Here is a 13,301-nt window from a genome sequence, read left to right as displayed (position 1 = left end):
GGTGCTGCCAGTACGCTTCAGGCCACCGAGATGGTTGCAGTGGAAATATCAGAGACCAGCCTCGAGAGGCTGGTTCCCTTAGTAGATTTTCTGTCAGAATGGAAACGTCTACCAAATATATCGCTATGGGTCTTGCAGACGGTAGAAAAGGGGTACAGAATTCAGTTTGGGTTCCACCCACCCTGTTTCAACGGAGTGCTGGTAACATCAGTACGTCTACAATAAAATTTTCTCAGCAATCTTTATCCAGCTCTGCATCTCTCTGGTCCACATGCAGCCCGTCTCTCTCTCTCTCTCTCTGGCAGTGCGTGTAGATCTCGCTAAACCACGCCCCCTCCGCCACATAATCTAATACTCATTTCAAATGCAAAGATGTCAGCCAATCACAACAGTGGGCATTTTCACTGAAGTCTCACAGCAGACACGCCCCTTGAAACAGAGTATTCAAGCCAGAGGGCTAATATCAATATAGAAAAATGCTTTTTATTTCTAAATTATGACATTTTTTGATGTAAAAACCATACTAACAATAGAAGTACACCTCAGGAAACATTATAAAATAATTTAAAAAAAATCCATGCCATGGGACCTTTAATAATTGTTTAATCAATACGCATCCTCAATAAACCCGTCTCTGGCGTGATGACTCAGATCTTTCGAATATTGCACTTTAATAATTGTTTAATCACCACAGCATCCTCAATAAACCTGTCTCTGGCGTGTTGCCTCCGATCTTTTGAATATTCCAATCTAATATGACCGATGAATCTAACATGAATCGATCAATCGATCATCCGATCTAATATGACCCTGTCCTGTAAAGTTGCCAGAATAATAATCATACGCTGTTTGTTAATTGGCCAGAGGAGAACTGGCACCCCGACTGAGCCTGGTTTCTCCCAAGGTTTATTTTTCTCCATTAGGTCACCTGATGGGGTTTTGGTTTCCTTGCTACTGTCGCTTTTGGCTTGGCTTGCTCAGTTGGGGACACTACATTTTTCAACTTAATATCCAAATAAAACTAATTAGTAAACTAAATTACCCATATAAACTAAATTACTGATCTAATTACTAATCTAATGCCCACATTGTTACTGTATGATAATTGAAATGAGCTAGATGACATCACCCTTTTCTCCGGAGCGGCTGTACGGCCGAATAAAATTCTGTTGCATTATTTTCCTGTTTAACACTGTGAAGCTGCTTTGAAACATTCTGCATGGTAAAAAGCGCTATATAAATAAAGTTGACTTGACTTGACTTGTCAGACTGGGTGCAATTGGATCTGCAGGTGTCAGGTACGGATGCCCTTCCCATAGGTGGATCTCGAACACGAGATGATGAAAGAGAACCTGATTACAAAAATTCTATAACTTGACAAAGTCCAGTGTTTTCACAGTTTTTCCATGCCTGTCTATTTTTGTGGTTTCAACAATTCACCGAGAATTATGTACGCATAAACTGTACATAAAACAAAACAAAAAAAACACCACGAACAAAACAAAACACAAAACAAAAAGCAAAAACAAATAAAATGCATACAAATAAAATAATTAAAATAAAATAAATAATAAAATCAATATCACCACAGCAGTGATGTAGCCAGAATTTTATTTTTGGCTGACCCATCTTAGAATGATGGGGCCACAATATTTTTTTTCCTGACTGTCAACCGATGCTCCTTAATCGATCATTAACCATTACCAAATTTAAAAAATGTGAAATTAGAATTAATTTAGAACAAGTGTCTGTGACCTATTATAAATTCCTACATTTGTTTTATTCAGTTTTACATGCATAGCAGCTTAAACACCCTTACAAAAATTACTGCAGTTTTTTTAAAGTAATACTGCAGTTGTTACATGTAGAAAATGCAGTTCCCTTTCGAGGGAACTCGCACTGCATCGTAATGACGAATTTGGGGACACTCCCTAAGCAACAGCGTGTCTGAAGTATGAATGAAACTATCCCAATCCTGATTGGTGTTGCGTCATGACGTAGCTATGATGGCATACCCGGAAGATACATAAGGGGAGCCGGCGCATAGTAACGGCAGTTATCGCTCTTCAGCATAGCGCTCTGTGTTTCAAATTGTCTGTCTATTTGGTGTTGTTTGTTACAAAAAAGAATATATATATATAAAGTATGGCGACTCCGGGCGGGCAATACTAGCGTAGTGGGCACCCGTGTCCCAGTTATATGTCGGGCACGGACACACATATGCTTTGTGTACAGTGCCTGGGCGTGCAGCACACTAGGGCTTTCGAGGAAGCCGCCCGCGGCGATTGTGATAAGCTGCCGCTCAGGGTGCTTCGCTCGCGGCTGGCCGTGTTCGATGAGGCCGGCCAGCCTCGTGAGCCCCGTGGATCGGTCCCGCATCCGCCGAGGCGGTGCGGCGAGGCCGGTCATGGGGCTCACGGATGGACATGTCAGCGAGACTTGGGACTGCTGAGGCATCTTCCCAGTCTTTGTCTGACAGTTCAGATGTTCTCCTTCCCCGCGTGGAAGCCCGCGCTGCGGCTTCTTCCCCCGAGGAATTCCTCTCTGAGGAATTAGACGTGCTCAGCATCGCGGCAGTCGAAGTTATAACGAGAGCTCGCCACTTCTTATATGCAAGATTCAATCTCGCGATTGCAGAGGCAGCGCGCAGGTTATGGGTCTGCAGTTAAAGTGAACACACGTGATCGGTGTGCATGGGATACTGGTTGGCTTAACGGCTTGAGCCACGTTGCTGAGGCAACGTGTGGTTTACGAGTCCGTATAGTATGATAAAACAGTATCACCTGATGATTATGGCTGCATTTAAGTCTGAGGATTTAAATGAAATATGATCTGACTCGGAGGAGTTAGATATTCAGCCTGTCATTCAGACCATGTTTCACCGTATTGTGTGATACTGTTTGGCTTTTTTCTCGAGGGATGAAAGCCAATTGTATTATGACGGCTTGAACCATGTTGATGAGGCAACGTGTGGTTTATGAGTCCGTATAAATACAATAAAACCGTGTCGTCTGATGATTATGGCTGCATTTAATTCTGAGGAATTAAATAAAATATTATCTGACTTTGAGGAGTTAGATATTCAGCCTATCATTCAGACCATGTTTCACCTTATTGTGGCTGCATTTAATTCCGAGGAATTAAATTAAAATATTATCTGACTTTGAGGAGTTAGATGTATTTTTTATTCAGCCTATCATTCAGACCAGGTTGCACGGGTTGGGTGATTATGATGGCATTTAATTCCGAGGAATTGAGTGTCATGTTATCTGACTTTGATAAGTTGGATACTTTAATTCTGTCAATCGTGTTTGACTTGTCTGGATATTCATCTAAGATGGAGCCCTCCTGAAGTTGATGTCGTTCTCGCCGCCTTGTGGCCTGCAGGACACATCAGTTTCAGGCAATTGCTAATCGCAGTGTCCGCCCTAGTGTGGCGGCCCTGTCGAGCTGCTCCCTTAGATGAGGGCCCTGCTGGCCAGCCCCCTCTCCCGGGTAGGAGCGACCGAGGTCGCTTACCCCCAGGAGCTCTCGGGAAATCAGTGCTGTGTTCCCGCCATCAAAGACGCTTCGGGCCTCACTGATTTCCCGCGCACGCACGCCGCCTTCGTCGCCTCCAATAGGACTTGCAACTGGGCAGCGAACGTGTGCGCCCACCGAAAATCGTTCTCGACTGCTCCCTGCCGGTTAGCCGCTTCAGGGGGTCGGAAACGAGTCTCGGTTGACACCTGGGGCCAGCCTCGAGAGGCTGGTTCCCTTAGTAGATTATCTCGGCGCATGGTCATGCCTTCCGGGTGTGTCTACGTGGGTCCTGCAGACTGTAGAGCTGGGTTACAGGCTTCAGTTCGGTTCTCCTCCCCGGAAAGTTCAACGGGGTGGTCCGGACTGTGGTCGGCCCAGAGCAGGTTCGGATTATGGAACAAGAAGTACAAGCCCTGTTAGCCAAGGAGGCCATAGAACGGGTCCTTCTGGCAGACAGGGAGTCCGGGTTCTACAGCCGGTACTTCATATTTCCTAAGAAGGATGGCGAGTTGCGTCCAACTTTAGATCTGAGGTGCTTGAATCGTTCTCTGAGGAGATTCAGATTCAAGATGCTTAGCAATTCCTCCATTGTGATTCAGATCCAGTCTGAGGACTGGTCTGTCACAATGGGTCTGAAGAGGACGCATACTTCCCTGTATCCATCCTTCTGTGTCACAGGAAGTTCCTGAGGTTCGCTTTTGGGGGCAAAGCGTACCAATATCGGGTTCTTCCAGGCGGCCTAGCCCTTTCCCCTCGCAGAGCAGCAGTTCGGCATTGAGGTGTCGTCCTTGGCTGCTCTCACTGCTTGGGGTTGAGACCCTACACGCAGTAGCGTGTTGACGCCTTCTCAGAGAACTGTGTTCCTGGGAGTCGTATGGGATTCTCTACGTTGTGGGCATAATTGTCTCCCGCACGTATCGAGTCCATACGGGCGGTGGTCTCTAAAATGAAGCTAGGTCACAGCATCACTGTGAAGCAGTTTAAAGACTGCTGGGGCTCATTGTGGCTGCGTCCAACAGAATATCTCTTGGCCTGCTGCACGAGACCCTTACAGTGGTGGCTGGGAATCAGGGGGTTTTCCTCGAGGGGAAAACCATTCTGTATGATCAGGGTAACGCGCAGATGCCTTCGTTCCCTAGTCATATGGAAGAAACCTTGGTTTCTGTCCCAGGGGCCAGTGTTGGAAGCGTCCTGTTGCCGGAAATCCGTTTCAACAGACACCTCCCTCACTGGCTGGGACATGGTCATGGCGGCCGCTTTGCGAGAGGTCTGTGGGAGACCTGGCATTTCTCCTGGCATATCTACTGCCTGGAAATGCTGGCGGTCTACAAAGCTCTAAGGAGCTTTTTCCCAGACCTCCGCGGCCACCATGTCCTGATACGGAAGTAAACCAGGTGGCTTTCCTTGAGGGGAAATCCATTCTGTATGATATGGGTAACGCGCAGTGGCCTTCGTTCCCTAGTCATATGGAAGAAACCTTGGTTTCTATCCCAGGGGCCAGTGTTGGGAGCGTCCTGTTGCCGGAAATCCGCTTCAACAGACGCCTCCCTCACTGGTTGGGGCGCGGTCATGGACAGAGGTGGTGGAGGCCATGTGCGAGAGGTTCGGTCCAGCGGAAGTGGATCTGTTTGCGTCTCGAGAGACGTCCCACTGCCCACTGTGGTTTTCTCTCACGCATCCAGCCCCGCGGGGTGCTCCAGTCCTAGTTGTGCCCGGTCTCCAGCTTCACACTAGGGCAGGCGCTACCCTCTGCGTGGCCTAGTGGGTACTCGTTCCCCAAATTCGTCGTCATTCCTCGAAAGGGAACTGCTCGGGTTATGTATATAACCCTTGTTCCCTGAGATAGGGAACGAGCACTGCATCTCGTCGCCACATCTTGGCACGCCTGGAGCGCATGCTTAATCGCGATTACTGCCGTTACTATGCGCCGGCTCCCCTTATGTATCTTCCGGGTATGCCGTCATAGCTACGTCATGACGCAACACCAATCAGGATTGGGATAGTTTCATTCATACTTCAGACACGCTGTTGCTTAGGGAGTGTCCCCAAATTCGTCGTTCCGATGCAGTGCTCGTTCCCTATCTCAGGGAACAAGGGTTATATACATAACCCAAGCAGTTTTTTGGACACGAAAAATTATTGCAGTTTTTCTGCAGTTTTTAATTTATACTTAATTTATACTGCAAGTCTACAGTTGTACTTCATTGTACTGCAGTTATACTACAGTATACTGCAGTTTTACTGCAGTTTTACTTCAATATACTGCAGTTATTTTTTGTAAGGGCAGCAGAACAGGAGGATTCCGATAAAGTCATATCACACACATGCAGCTCTCTTCTCTACTAAAGATTTTTTTAGTTGACTAGTAGTCGTTCATTTAAGCAATTAGTCAACTAATCGCACTTATATTAATAAGCCATAAATCATAATAATAAGCCCTTAATTGCCTATATATTTAATACATAGCCTAATCAGCACTCAAATGCGCACGCATAAAGCTTAGTGAAAAAAAAGAACTGTTTTAATATTTTAATAATTCATTGATAATGTTTTCTGTGCTTTCGGCCTCAGAGATTCAACAAAGCTGACTTGTCATCTCCGCAGTAGTCAACGCGTCTATATGTACGTTTCATACGGATTACTCTCAGAATATTTGTTTTTTACTTGAATTGGTTGCTTTAAAGACGTGTCAATTCTATATTTATCATGTCTGTGAGGCAGTTTCGGTTCATTTTTGTGATGCTCAAGTTCACTGAGACGGAACTCGCATCCGGATTGTTTCATTATTTTACAAAAGCACAACGTTTTGTTGTTATTGTAAGTTTACAGAAATAAAAGTAGACCCTTTACAGTTTGCATTAGGCTACTCTTATCTGAATGACCAAAAATTACGAGGTATTTGAAATTAAATGCGTTAAACGCCGGTCCTTGTATGTCATGCAGTAAGCGCGCTCTCCTCACAAACACATAATAATAGCGCACATTTATTGAGGTTAATATTAGTGCGAGCGGACTAGTAAATTTGCTGGCCTACTACCTACGTTTTCAAGTAACCTCAATAACCTGAACTTTCTGTAACTTTCAGGATATGTAAGTAGCCATAGCAACTCACTCTCTGAACATAACCTGCTCCGGAGCAGGTTATGTTCAAGGGTTAGTTTGCTTAAGAGATATTCAGATGTGTGTAATATAATTAATATAGTTAAATCATTCCATGGTGAATCATCGATTCGTTGCTCTGGTGAGGATGTCTTGTAGGTTCACGGTTAACATACTCTTAACATACATACAACTGAGTTATCTGAAATTACTAATGGACGCGTTTTTGGAACCAGAATACCTTGAGTAAGCCAGGTTTGGGTAAATCAACCGAGAGTTCATGGTATATATGGCGGTGGGTTAACCTTGCTTTCTGGAATACCCCCCATCTCATACAATAACTTTTTGCAACAATAATTGTGTGCATTTGTATACATTTTTGGTGACATTTTTGACACAATCCCTAATTAATTTCTGAATCAACAAAATCAAATTAGAAATAAGTTATTGATTGCATCTGAAGTGAGTTTTACATCCAATCACATTAATGATGTTAATAAATAAATCAGACAATGCACTGGCAATTTAGAGATAGCCCAGCAGTTGTGGTCTTGACCGGTCTTGAAACAAAATCCAGAGTCCTCTTAGTCTGAGACCAAGACAAGACTGAGTACAAATGTGGTCGAAACCGAGACAAGACTAAGACCATCAAAAAATGGTCTTAAGACCGGTCTCGAGTACTACAACACTAATAAATATACGCAAAATCTATTTAACTTAAATGCAGATTAGCAAAACAAAATAAAAAGTAGAAGCCTATATGCTGAGTTTTGATTCATTTTTGTGATGCGGTCCACAAACTTCATGGAAAGGAAACCAGGGCAGCAGAAAGTGACCTGTTTGTTTTCTTTGTTTTACAAAAGCAGAATGTTCTGTTTTTATAGTGAGTGGGCTATACACAAATAAAAATAGACCCTTTACAGTTTCGAATGATGTCTTAACCTCTTAACCAGCACCCCTATTTTTCTGAATTTTTTTAAAACGACATACCCAAATTAACAGTGTCATTCATCTTAAACCCTATGGTCTATATTCATAAATCTGGTCTTATTTTAAACTAGACACTTGAAATGTTGCTACCCAAGAGTCATAATAACTCAAAGTAATATGGAACAGAGTAATATACATGTAAGTGACTGTGTTTTTGTTTTTGTTTTTTTTCACTTAGGGAAAAAAATATGAGAATTTAATGTTAAGAGCCTGAAAATAACTTAAATATAAAACTGAATGTCTAATCATGTCAGGATTCAAATATGAGGATGATTCTCTCAGTAGTGTAGCTTCTTTTATGTCAGGAAAAGACTAGGCGTCCTTTCAAAAAGGCCATTTATTTCAGAACATTTGCAACTGTAAATAGTAGCTTTTCATTCAAATAAATCTGCAATAAACTGCAATAAACTACTAATTATAATGGATAAACAGTTACTGAAAAACTAAAGCAACTATTTACAGAAATTACAAAGTGTAAAAAACTAATTTAGCTGATAAGAATTGTCAGAGTCTGCGCATTGGCTAGGCACCGAGTGCCTTTATCCAACGAAAACCATGGGCTTAGATCACTTCAAAATGAAAATTTCCTGATAATTTACTCACCCCAATCTCATCCAAGTTCATGTCTTTCTTTCTTCAGTGGAAAAGAAATTACGTTTTTTGAGAAAAACATTTAATGATTTTTCTCCACACAATGGACTTCAATGGCAACCAAAATGTTGAAGGTCCAAAACCAAATCAATGCAGTTTCAAAGGGCTTTGAAGGGCTTCAGAGGCTCTGCACAATCCCAGCTAAGGAATAGGGTCTTATCTAGCGAAACCATCCGTCATTTAAAAAAAAAAAAAAAAAACATAATATAATATACTTTTTAACCTAAATTGCTCGTCTTGCGCTGCTCTGTGACACACCACAGGTAATCACGTCGGAAAGGTCACGCTAGGCGTATGCGGGTCAATGACGTGACGCCTACATTTTCTGTCCGATTGCATTTTTTTCATTTAAAAACTGGTTTAAATGTAGCCTGGGAAAACCCAGACAACTTCTGGCAAATTTAGATTTGCTCTGCAAGTAGTCTGGCAAAGAGCCCATTCAAGCCCATTTCTAAACCCTAGAAATCGCGGCACCAATTAGAAACGTTGGGGCGGGCTTTACACGATGACGACAGCGCAGCGACGGTGAAGCAGATTTGTGGAGCATCACTCGTTCGAATCAGCTATCGCGTCTGTTTTAAGCGATTTAAACTTTTCCTTTTCGTTAAAACCCGAGCAAAGAACAACACTCGAAGCCTTCATATCTAAAAAAGATGTTATCGCTGTCTTACCGACTGGATTTTGATACCAGCTTGGCCCTTTGGTGGCTAAACGAATGGGTCTTAGCGAGAGCCCTCTGGTAGTGTTAATGTTTTACAAAATATAGTTCTCTTACGAGAGGTTCTCTCGTATTGCGTAAGTTCCTTACGCATCGGGAAAGTATTCTTTCTTCGAGATTTCTGAAAAACCCAAAATTATCCTTAATTTTGTAACATTGTCAACGCAGTGCGGCAGCCTGGCAGACCATAGCAGGCTATTCCAGCGTGCTATTGGCTGCTCTGCTGGCAACTGCAGCAGCCTATCGGTGAGCCCGCGTGACGTGGCGACCAATGAGCTTCATTTGCCTACAGGTGGGGCATGGCCACGTGTATATAAGCAGGGCTCACGGGCTGCATATTCGATTTTCTTTTCTTCAGCGAAGCCCTTCGCATCGCTGGATCTGGAACCCGCCGCCGTGATCGTGCAGACGAGCAAGCAGAGGACAGCGCCTGAAGAAGCCGGCAGCATCGCGCCACCTTCAGCCATCCGTGCCTGCTCTGCTATCCGGCAGCCCATATCCTTTTTCTCGCTCAGTGTTGTCGCCGCTGCGTCACACTTTCTCAAAAAGAGCCGAGCGTTTGTTCCAAAATGTCTCGTTCCACCTGCGGCTCGTGTCACGCGCAGCTCAGTTCCGGGGACCGCCATGTGATCTGCGCTCTCTGCCTGGGCCGTGATCACGCCGCCGCCGCACTTCTCGCCGGCGGATGCCCGGAGTGCGAGGAACTGACGATGTCGACCCTGCGGGCTCGGCTCAATCAGTTCGAGGACGACATCCCTCCAGTCTCTGCTAAGCCGCGCAGAAAGAAGCGCCGCTCGCAGCGGACTCCGGAGTTCGCTGAGAGAAGCTCGCCGGAACCCTTCCCGCCCGCTTCACTCTCGCCTTCCCCGCCCCCACCCCAGGCCGCCTTTTCTGTTGCTGCCTCCGGGGATGAGGCGGATGCGGCCGCGGAACGCGGCGACAGCTGCTCCATCATGGCTTCCGACAGCGAGGAATGGTCTTCCGCGACCTCTTCAGTCCGAGCCTCCGGACGCTCTCGAGCGGGTGAGGACGCCGAACTGTTGCGCCTTCTCACCCGGGCTGTCGAGCAGCTAGGCCTCGAATGGGCCCCGCCCAAGGTGGCAGCGCCGAATCGACTTGACGGATGCTTCCTAAACAGTCGCCGCCGTGCGCCCACCTCCAGGACTGCACCTTTTCTGCCAGAGCTTCACGAGGAGCTCGCGAAGTCCTGGAACGCGCCATTCTCCGCGAGGGTCTCGTCTCAGGCTTCTTCGACGCTCTCACAAGTTGACGGCGCGGCTGAGAAAGGCTACAATGCTATCCCTCCGGTGGAAGAGGCGGTCGCAGCGCACCTTTGCCCGCCTTCTGGTTGGCGCTCAAAGAGTGACGTCATCGCTGATCGGCCGCGCTTTCGCTGCCTCCGGTCAAGCTGCATCTGCTCTGCACTCTATGGCCGTGCTGCCATTCCTCCAAGCCAATCTCCTCCGCGACCTGGACGAGAAAAGCTGTGACGCTGAGTTGATCACGGATTTGCGAAGCGCGACGGATCTCTCCCTCCGCGCTACCAAGACCGCAGCACAGGCCCTCGGACGCTCCATGGCCTCCCTCACGGTAGCTGAGCGCCACCTCTGGCTCACGCTCGCGGACATGCGAGAAACAGAGCGCGCGGCCTTCCTAAACGCCCCGCTCTCCCCGTCTGGGCTCTTCGGACCAGCGGTCAAGGGGATCGTCGATCGTTTCTCTGAAGTACAGAAAACGACGCAGGCCATGAACCTCTTCCTGCCTCGACGCCCCGGCGCCAGCAATAGCTCCGTTGCTCGCCGTCCTCGCGACCAGCCAGCACCGAGCTCCGCGCAGCGCCCAGCGCGGCCCCCTTCGTCTCAGCGAAGACCGAGCGGCCGCCCCAGATCGCGCTCTTCCAGCCGTGGTAAGCCGCCTCCCCCTCGGGGCCCCCGGCCTAGGATCGCGCTGAAGTCCGAGCCTCCAAAGTCCTCCTAGCCAGAGGCAAGAAACGACGGTTAAGTCCCGCCGCGGCCGGACCACCGTCAAAACTCTCTTTCCTGTCAGCCCCCACCACTGTGGCTGCTGCAGATGGATTTCACGCAGCCAACGAGCCGGCAAAAGCGCCCTCTCGCCTGTCAATAACCGCCGTTTTTACGGCGAACCAGAGAAATCACAAAAGTTGCATTATTTCTGGTTGCACGGCTCACGCCGTATGTGTTTCAAATGCAGTAAATGTGCCCACTTTTCTGTGTTCACCCCTGCACACAAGCACTATAAACCCCATGTCCCCCACTCACATAAAGCGGCCACCGGCCGCTCGAGTGCTAGAGTTAGGTCACGTGTCCGCTTGTTTGCGTCCACGCCTAGCCGCCACACAGCCACTCTTTACCGGTCATGTTCCACGCGTAAGAGTTGTGCCCGCTCAAACGCACTCAAACATTTTCGCGAACATTATGCCTCAGGCGCTACGCGCCGCGCCACACACCATTTGTTCTCCGCCCAGGATGGCCGGAGCGATGAGTGTAGGGCCACACACAAGCCATTCCCCGCTCAAAGCGGCAGAGATACAGTGTGAGTATCGCACCGCGATAGTACCCGCACCGCGAGTACCCGCACCGCGCCCGCCCCTCCTATACAGGCCGTCAAACCCGCGAAGCGCGGCGTTTCAAGCCCGGAGGCCGTTCTATCCCGTGTGGCACACGCGAAAGCGTGGGAAGCCATTCCAGGTGTATCAGAATGGGTGCTGAGAACAGTGAAGCACGGCTACACTCTGCAGTTCGCTCGCCACCCTCCGCGCTTCTGTGCGCATACAGAGACGAGAGTGAGCGAGGAAGTAGCACATCTACTTCGAGCGGAGATAGCCACACTGCTGTGCAAAGGGGCTATAGAACCGGTTCCCCATTCTATGAGCGAGTCAGGCTTTTACAGCCGGTATTTTCTCGTGCCAAAAAGGGATGGGTCGCTCAGACCGATTCTGGATCTGAGGCGTCTGAACAAAGCTCTTATGAGGAGATCGTTCAAGATGCTCACGACCAAGCAGATCCTCGCGCATATTCGCCCGAGAGACTGGCTAATTTCCCTAGATTTGAAAGATGCATATTTTCAAATCAAGATAACGCCGCGTCACAGGCCATTCTTACGATTCCCCTTCGACGGCCAAGCTTATCAATACACCGTCCTTCCGTTCAGCCTGTCACTAGCACCCCGTACATTTACGAAGTGCATGGACGCGGCCCTCGCTCCCCTGAGAAATCGAGGGGTGCGAATATTGAACTACCTGGACGATTGGCTCATCCTGGCGCAATCAGAGGCCAAGCTCCTCGCCCACAGGGCAATGCTGCTCAGCCATCTGGACAGCCTGGGGCTCACGGTCAATTGGACCAAGAGCTCATTAGTGCCCACGCAATCAACCTCATTTCTGGGTTTGAATCTGGACACTGCGGCAATGTCAGCCCGCCTGTCACCCCTACGCGCGCGCCAAGTTCGGCGCATGGCTGCGTACTTCCGGCCGGGCAAAATCGCACCTCTCAAGCTTTTTCAGAGGATGCTGGGACGTATGGCCTCAGCTGCAGCTGTGCTGCAGCATGTGCCCGCTGCAACGCTGGTTAAACGCCCGAGTGCCTCACAGAGCCTGGGCGTCCGGAGGCTTCAGGATCAGAGTGACTCAGGGCTGCGTTTCAGCCCTAGAGCCCTGGTTAGTAGCCGACTGGTACCAGCGGGGAGTGACAATGGGAGCCATCTCACACCGCAAAGTCATCTCGACGGACGCCTCCACCTCGGGTTGGGGCGCCGTTTTCGAGGGCAGACCGGCCTCGGGCCTCTGGTCGAGCGGAGAAAAACTCCTACACATAAACTGTTTGGAGATGATAGCGGTAGAGCACATGCTCAAGCAGTTTCTCCCGTTTATACGAGGACACCACGTGTTGGTCCGGTTGGACAATACCACGGTGGTGTCCTACGTGAACTGGCAGGGCGGTGTCAGGTCCAGGTGTCTGGGCAATCTGACGGAACGCCTGCTCATGTGGGCACACAGCTCGCTGAGAGCTGCGCACGTACCGGGCCACCTCAATGTGGGCCCGGACAAGCTGTCCAGGGGCCACATTGTCCCAGGAGAATGGTCCCTGCACCCCCAGACAGTCCAGCTGGTATGGCGTCTATTCGGCAGAGCAGAGCTCGACCTCTTTGCAACAAAAGAGAACGCCCGCTGCCCGACGTTTATGTCCAAAAGCGAGGATGCGCTGTCCCAACCTTGGCCCAGCCTCCCGCTGTATGCTTTCCCGCCGATTTCCCTATTGCCCCAGGTCATAGCAAAAATCAGGGAGACGCGCTGCCCGGTGCT

This window comes from Gobio gobio (assembly GCF_949357685.1).
Source record: "Gobio gobio genome assembly, chromosome: 23".
NCBI lineage: Eukaryota > Metazoa > Chordata > Actinopteri > Cypriniformes > Gobionidae > Gobio > Gobio gobio.
This window is presented reverse-complemented; position numbering follows the sequence as displayed.